An 8,046-nucleotide genomic window follows, 5' to 3' on the forward strand; every position below is an offset into this window, starting at 1 on the left:
GACACACATACACGCTCACGCAGACACACAGACGCTTACACAGACACATAGGCACAGCCCCGCACAGAGTCAGAAATGAGCCCACACAGACGGACACAGACACACAGATGTAGAAACACACGCAAACACGGGGACACACACACACACACACACAGAGGCAGGAGGCGAGCTCACACACCCTCACCCTCACCCTCAGCTGCGCCCAGGCACACACCGGCCAGCCCCGAGGGATGGGGGCGCCCTGCCCAGGGGGTACAAGGGGGGGGGAGACTAGGCCCCACCCAGGGGCCCTCCTGCCCCTGCAAGGCCCGTCTGCGTCTGGGGGTCAGCAGAGCAGGGAAGGCGGCGGGCAGCCCCCTGGGAGGGGTCGGGGTGGCGGCCCCGTGGGCACAGGGCACTGGTGCCTCCCACCCCCTTCCCCCGTGGCCGCCCGGCCCCACCCCTGCCACGGGGAGCAGGAGCTGGGGACATCCGTCCTTTACTCGGTCACTCGTCCTGCGTTGCGGTGTCGGTTCGGCCCGGGGCGCTCGGAGCAGGAGAGCAGCGACCGGCAGGCAGAGCCTGGACCTCGCACTGACTGATCGGTTGGTCCAGGGCGCTGGCCACGCCTTCCTGCCCCTTCCTCTCCTCCCCGGGAGGACCCTGACCTCAGCCTCCAAAATTATCCTTTGCAGGCAGGTCGGGAAGGCTGGGGCCCGGCCAAGGCGGAGGGGGCGGGGGGCGGGCCCCCACACTGAGTCGCGAGCTCTGGGGAGGCTGCGCGGTGCCCAGTGCACCCGGGACACCCTCGGGGCCCCCCGCCAGCACCCTTCCCGCCCGGCCCTCCCCGGACCCGGGCAAGAAAGCGGCCCACCTTCCCCACGGGTCTCTGTGTCCGAAGCGCAGGGTTCGAGTCCGAAGGGGGCGACTGGCTCCATCCCTCGGCTGCGGAGAGTGAGGGCCCGCCCCGGGGAGGCAGTGACCCCCATAAGGGGGCTGGCACACCTGTCCCGAGGGGTTTGGGAAAGCAGACTGCAGGGAGGCCTGCCCCCCTCAGCCCCCCCACCCGGCCCCAACAGCTGCCTCCAGCCTGTGCCCTTGGGGTGGGGGCAGGGTCCGGGCTCCAGCCTGATCCAGTTCCCGGCGGGGGGGGGGGGGCTGTCTGTCAGCGACGGCCCTGGCCTGGCTCTGGTCTCGGCGGGACACGTGTGGGACCCCCAGTCAGCACTAGCTTCTCGGGGCCGACTCCTCGGGTTGGAGGGTTCGAGGGAGGCTGCGACCACCGACCACCGCTCTGGGGGACACAGATGCCAGCTGGGCCCCCGGGCATGTGCCGCCGGCTGCTTGGCACACGGGCGCGGGCCGGGGCTTCCCAGAGGCTCTTCCCCGCCTGCCGTCCAGAGCCACAGGACAATGGCGGGCGGGGGGGCAGCCTGCACAGGGCGTGGGGTGGCCCCAGACCCGGGGGCGCCGAGGGGGCAGAGCTGGCCAGGAGAAGCGCCATCTCCGGGCCTTCCGCCCCCCGGGGCCCCCCAGCCCCCACCACTCCCGCCCGCGCCGGGACTGAGCAGGAGCCCGAGGGGACGCCTGCGGGGGGTGGGGTCTGTCGGTCCTGGGGGGCTCAGCACCCCAGAATCTCTAAGCCTGAGACGGTTCCACCCCAGACACCCAGGGATGGTGAAGACGCCTCCTTGCCCCGGCCCAGCGCCCGGGAGGTAGAGCGCAGATGGGGAAACTGAGGCCCAGAGACTCACAGGTACTGTGCTTTGCCTTGGTTAGGGGGCCACACCCAGTGGTGCTCAGGGCTCTGTGCTCAGCGGTCACTCCTGGCGGGGCTCACGGGACCAAGTGGGGTGACAGGGGTTCGAGCCCTGCTCGGCTGCACGCTGGGCAAACTCCCTGGCCCCCGCACTGTCACTCTGGTCCCTCCCAGGCACTCTGACTTCCTCTTCTCCCCGCCGCGCCCCCAAGCACCCAGCCCCGAAGGTGACCCTCAGCCCCTGGCCACGGTGGACAGAGCCTCCCGAGGGCCGAGCCGGGACCCGGAGACGCCCCTGAGGTTTTGTTGCTGTTGGTTTGTCACATCTGGCAGGGCTCAGCTCTGCTCACAGGCCACTCCTGGCTCCGGGGTCACTCCTGGCGGGGCCCGGGTGGGGGTTGGGGCGGCGGGGTGGGCGCCGGGGACAGAGCAAGGCACATGCGCTGCCCACTGCGCTCTCCCCAGCCCGGCCCCGAGGCCCTCCAGGGCCGCCCGCTGGGAGCCTCAGGCCTCGGCCCCTTCCGCAGGCAGGGTCTGCCCCTGGCATTCTGTCCATTCCTCTTTATTTCACTTTCATCTGGGACCCGCGCCGGCAGTGCTCCAGACCCCCTCGGGGCCCGGGCCAGGGTCTCCTGCCCCAAACGCCTCCCGCCAGCTCCTGCTCGGACCCGAGATTCAGCTTTGCGGGGTGAGGCAGAGACGGTCCCAGCCGAGCGGGCGGGAGCGGCCGGTTTCAAGGCCAGAGCAGGGGTGAGGGGCGCGGGGCACCCACCCACACCCTGCACGTCTGGGGGTGACGGGGGCACCCTGCACCCCAGCAGGCGGCGGGGCCGGGGCGTGGGGGCTTCCTGCCAGCACCCAGAACACGGCCCCGGCCCCCTCAGCGTCTCGGAGGCTTATGTCCACGGAGAGAAACTCTCCAGGGGGCTGGGCGGGGGGGGGGGGTGAGGGGGGCGAGGGCGGAGGGAGACAGAGAGACGCGCCCGTGGGTCTCGGTGGAGACCACCCGGACTCAGTTTCCCGCTCAGTCAGGGCGGCCTCTTCAGTCAGAAGTGGCCGGGCCGCCCGAGCAGGGGGAGAAGCGGGACCCCCGCCCGGGCGGGCACAAAGACGGACCCCCCTGCACGCGCCCAGTCACGCGCTCCCCGGAGCGTCAGAGGAGCGAGGCCGTGTCGTGAAGCCCCTTGGCCGGGCCCTCCGTCCCCCTCCGTCCCCCTCCGTCCCCCTCGTCACCCCTGCGAGAGTCAGAAATAGAGCCTGCCGGCCTCCCCCCTGCGCCTTCCCGGCGTGGATTCACAGCTCTGACTGTCCACGTCATCAATCAAACAAGCTCCCTTCGGGCAGCGCTGAGTCATGAGGGTCCTCGAGTTAATCAGGGCTGCCTGCCGCCCCCCGCACCTGAGGGGGGCGGGGGACGCCGGGGCGGTGGGGGGGGGAGCTCTTTCCACCACCCTGCCTGGAGCACCAGGCCTGGGCCAGAGTCCGGGGATTCTACGTCTGTGGGCGATTCCCCGACGCTGGCGTCCTGTTGGGGAGGCTGCTCGCCACCTTCTGCCGTCCTCTGTGGCGGCAGGCGCCCCCGGTGCCAGGACCCTGGTGGGGAGGGCAGCGGCGACACGGGGAGGGGGCAGGGCAGTCCCCGAGCTCAGGAGTCAGACCTTGTGTTCAGGACGGCAGGAAGAGGCGGGGGGTGCAGGGGCAGGCGGGGGCTGGACCGGGTGTGCAGGATGCTGGGGGGGGGCTCGGTGGGTGGGCACCAGGGTGAGCCACGGGGACACGGTGTGCATGCATGTGCCGCTCCCGTGAACTGAGACGGGAAGAGCCTTCTGCGGCCCGCGCCCCACACCCCTGCCTGCCTGGCCGGGCTTCCGGCCCTCCCGCTCTGGGGCTGCACATGGCTCTCAGGGCCGGCCCTGCCCTGCCCGGCCCTCCCTGGCCCTGCACAGGCCCTGCAGTCCACTCCCGGGCCCTCCCACCCCCTGACCCCGGGCCCTGCCCGCCCCACCCCTGCAGTGCCGGCTCCCCAGAAGGGCCTCTCCTTGGGCCCTCAGGAGTGCCAGCAGTCGCCCCCCGGACCCCCGGCAGCAGAGGCCCTCACTAGCCCCAGAAACTTGGCCTCTCTCAGCCCCAAGGGTCCCCGTCTTGGCCGGTGGGTGGAGGGGTGGGAGCCAGGGTTCCAGGCCGTGCGTGGGCCCGCAGGCCGAGGGGCTGAGGGCGCGGCTCCGGCTCTCCAGGAACCCGGGAGGTTCCGGTACCGGTACCGGTACCGCTGCCCTGGTCCGTGCGTGAGCATTCTCGCCCGCTGACCCCCGCTGCGGCCGGCGGCCCGGGAGCTGCGCTGAACGCTCGGCCGGAGCCCGGGACCCCCTCCCCGGCCGGCCCCGAGCCCCCGCAGCCCCAGGCCCGGCCCAGAAGCCGGCTCAGGTGTGGCCCCCGCAGCCCCGCGCGCCCCCTGGTGGACGCAGCCCCGCCACTGCAGCCCGGCTGGCCGCAGGCCCGTGCCCTGCGGAGCTGCCCACGGCCCGCGGATTAAGTGAATTAATGAATAAATGCAGAGGACACAGCGTGTTCTCGGAGGGTGACCGCGGGCCCCTCGCGGAGCGCCTGTGTCCTAGCAACTGCCGGTGGCCGCGGGGCCCCGGGCAGGCCGGCGTGGGGGTGCCGCTGCCCCCCCGGAGGGGGCGGGGAGCCGGGCCGTGGGCGCAGCTGCAGGCCTCGCGAGCCCCCCGCCCCGCCCCTGCCCGCTCCCCTGCGCCTCCGGGAGCCGGTTCCTATGGTGACGCCCGCACCTCGCCAGGGAGGCCCCTTCGCTGTCTGCCGCGAGGCCGGCTGGGGATGGGCCGGCACCTGGCCCCCGCGCCCCCTCCCCGGGCGCACGGGGCCGCCCGGCCCCAGCTCCAGGGCGGCCTTCGCGACGGGCCTTGATTTGATCCAGCCCTGAACCGCCCTCTGCGGGGAGCTCGTTGCTGGGGCACAGAAGGGGTTGGTGATTCTGCCCAGGACACACAGCAGGCAGAGGAGGGACCGGAGTGGGGGGCTGGGCCCCGGCCAGCGGCCAGTGTCACCTGGCCAGAGACCCCTCAGAAGGGCCCCTTCCCCCTGCAGTCTTGGGGCTCCTCTGAGGTTCGGTCAAGGGAGAGCCCGGCGCTGACCCGCGGGGAGCAGAGGCGGGGGCGGCCCCAGGGCACTGCTGGGGACCCTGAAACCAGAAAGGACATCACAGGGCAGGACCGAAGGGGGCTGAGGGTCTCCCCTGGGCCTGCACGCACAGCACAGCACTGGCCGCTCTCCCCCACCTCTCCCCTGCCCTCGCTCTGGCCCCTCCTGCACCCCAGAACCCACTTCTCCGCCTCTGGTTCCGCAGAGCGGGTGTCGGTGGGGGCCCGGGCACTCTTGGAAGCACCCAGCTGGTCAGTGGTCCCTGGGGCCCCAGCCTCCCTCTGGCCTGCAGTCAGGGGGATCGAAACCAAGACTGCTCTCATTAGCATCTCCCTTGGGGCACAGAGAGCCCCCCACCTCTGTCTGGATGGATGGATGGATGGATGGATGGATGGATGGATGGATGGATGGATGGATGGATGGGTGTGTGTGTATGGATGGGCGGATGAATGGATGGGCAAGTGGATGGATGGATGGATGGATGGATGGATGGATGATCGATGGGTGGATGGATGGATGATGGATGGATGGATGGGTGGATGAATGGATGGATGGATGGATGGATGGATGGGTGGATGGATGGATGGATGGGTGGATGGATGATGGATGGATGGGTGGATGGATGATGGATGGATGGCTGTATGGATGGCTGAATGGATGGAGTGCAGCTGCTGACTCTTGCACGGGGTCCCGTGCCTGCCCTTTGGGTACAGCCCATTTCATTGGGCCCCACACTCCCTAGGTCCATCAGGCTGTGGCTATAGCAGAAATCGGTGCCCCCTTTTGAGGACAGAGCCCTTCCCGAGCCAGTGAGAGAGGCCTTCTGACCCCCACAACCCACATGCCCCCATCAGAGGGGGGGCTTGCCCAAAGCCCAAACAGGGCTCCGAGCACCACCAACAGCTTATGCCCCCTGAGGGTGGGTCCTCACCCATGGGGCGAGCGCAAGAGGAGATGGTCAGGGTGAAAGGGTCTGTGAAGAAATGTACCTGCGTGTGTATTTGCTCACAAGCTCACATGTGTATGTACACGTGTTCACACGTCCACCTGTGCATGTGTTGTGATGTGCTGCATGTATGTTTGCATGTGTTTATGTGTGCAGACATGAGCATGTGTGTCTTCCTTTCACAGAGGGGAGGCTGGCGGCTGGTGGCTCAGGGGTCCTGGCTGCAGACACCAATGAGGGTGTCACAGATCAGTTGCCCGGAGGGAGGCGAGGCCCTGACCCCCCCTCCCCCACTCTGAGCTGTGGGTAGCGCAGTGGGGCCAGGCCAGCGGCCGCCTGGGCATGGTGGGGGCTTCCTCATCCCCTGCCTCTCTCCTGTGATCAAGGGCGAGTGGCCGGGCTGAGGAGGCTCGGCGACAGTCCTTACAGCAGGGCGCGCATGCTAATTGTGCTTTTAACTTCCAAAGTGGCTTCACATTGATTTTATTTACTTCTCAGAACCCAGCATTTATCATGCCCGGCTCCGGATGCCAGGGGAAGGCGGGGGAAGGAGCCCCTCAGCCAGGCAAATGCCCGGTTCCCCCCCAAGGCCCCCAGCAAGGAAGAAGGACCCAGTGCTGTGTGTTGAGCAAAGAGAGGATGGGTGGGTGGGTGGGTGGGTGCACGGATGGATGGATGGATGGATGGATGGATGGATGGATGGATGGATGGATGGACAGACAGATGGATAGCTAGATGAATGGACGGAGAGAAGGATAAATGGATGGATGGATGGATGGATGGATGGATGGATGGATGGATGGATGGATGGATGAAGGATGATGATGACACTTAGTAGTGCTGATAGGAAAATGCTCTCTTTGGGGGTAGATCAGAGCCTTTGACAGGTCATGTACCACATGTGTATTACACACATATATCACACGTGTGTGACTAGGGCAAGTGACCTGCTGTTCTCGTGCCAAGGATGGCACTGAATCTTCTCCTGCCAGGACTTAGTCACCTAGCACCCCCAAAATTCTGCCTCTCCGCCCCTCAAAGGGAGTGACAGGGCTAGCAGTCTGGGCCTCTGTGACCCCCGTTCATGGATCTCTACTGAGAGTCTGGGCAAGGCAGGCCCGGAATTCCCAGATTCCCAGGCAGAGGCCTCCTGGGGGGCTTCCCCATCCTTGCCGGGGGGGAGGCCTCACCTGCGTCTAAGCCTACCATGGGCAGGGCAGGGCCCACGCCCTCTTCTCCGACTCCTGCATCCTGGCGCACGCCAAGGCCGGGGCCAGTAGCTTCTGCAGTGATGGGTTGAGTCAGGGGTTGGGGTCGGGGCTGGGGCAAGGGCTTGGGCGAGGGGTTGAAGTGTGCAGCTGAGGCGCGGGGTTGGGGAGGCCCTGGGAGGGGGCGTGTGGGGGGCTGCGGTGCAGTGGGGCGCATCACCCCTGCCCGTGCCCTCCCAGCGCCCAGTGCCTGCAGCTGGATGGGCTCCGGGGTCCGGCAGGGCCTGGGCAGGGCTTCCCGGGAGGCCCCTGTGCCGGTGCTCCCTGAGCCCCACCCAGGCAGCCGCCCCGGGACCCCGTGTCGGAGCCGGAAACAGTGACCTGCAGACCAGACTGACAATAACGGCTCTGGGGCCGCCCCGCCAGGCACGGCCGACCCCTGGGCGGGAGGGGAGTCTGCAGACCCCGCCTGAACGCCAGGCCTGCGAGGCACGGCCCGGGGCTGAAGCAGGGAAGCCACCGTGCGCGTGCACGCACACACAAACACACACACATACACACACATATACACACACACACACACCCTGGGTCACACACACACCTTGGGTCACACACACACACACACCCTGGGTCTCACACACACACATACCCTGGGTCACACACACACATGCGCACACACACATACACACACATACACACACACACACACTCTGGGTCACACACACACATGAACACACACCCTGGGTCACACACACATATGCACACACACATGCACACACACACCCTGGATCACACACACATATGCACACACGCATGTGTGCACACACACATCCTTACCTGTATCCTGGGACCATCTCAGACCCCATCACCTCCTCCAGGCAGTCCTCCCACGTTGTTTCCTAGGTGAGGTGTGTGGTGGGGAGGAAGCGGGTTAGAGCCATCTCACACACACACACAAAGACACACACACACACACACAGAGTGTGTGACGGAGC

Source organism: Sorex araneus, chromosome 3, assembly GCF_027595985.1.
Source record: "Sorex araneus isolate mSorAra2 chromosome 3, mSorAra2.pri, whole genome shotgun sequence".
NCBI lineage: Eukaryota > Metazoa > Chordata > Mammalia > Eulipotyphla > Soricidae > Sorex > Sorex araneus.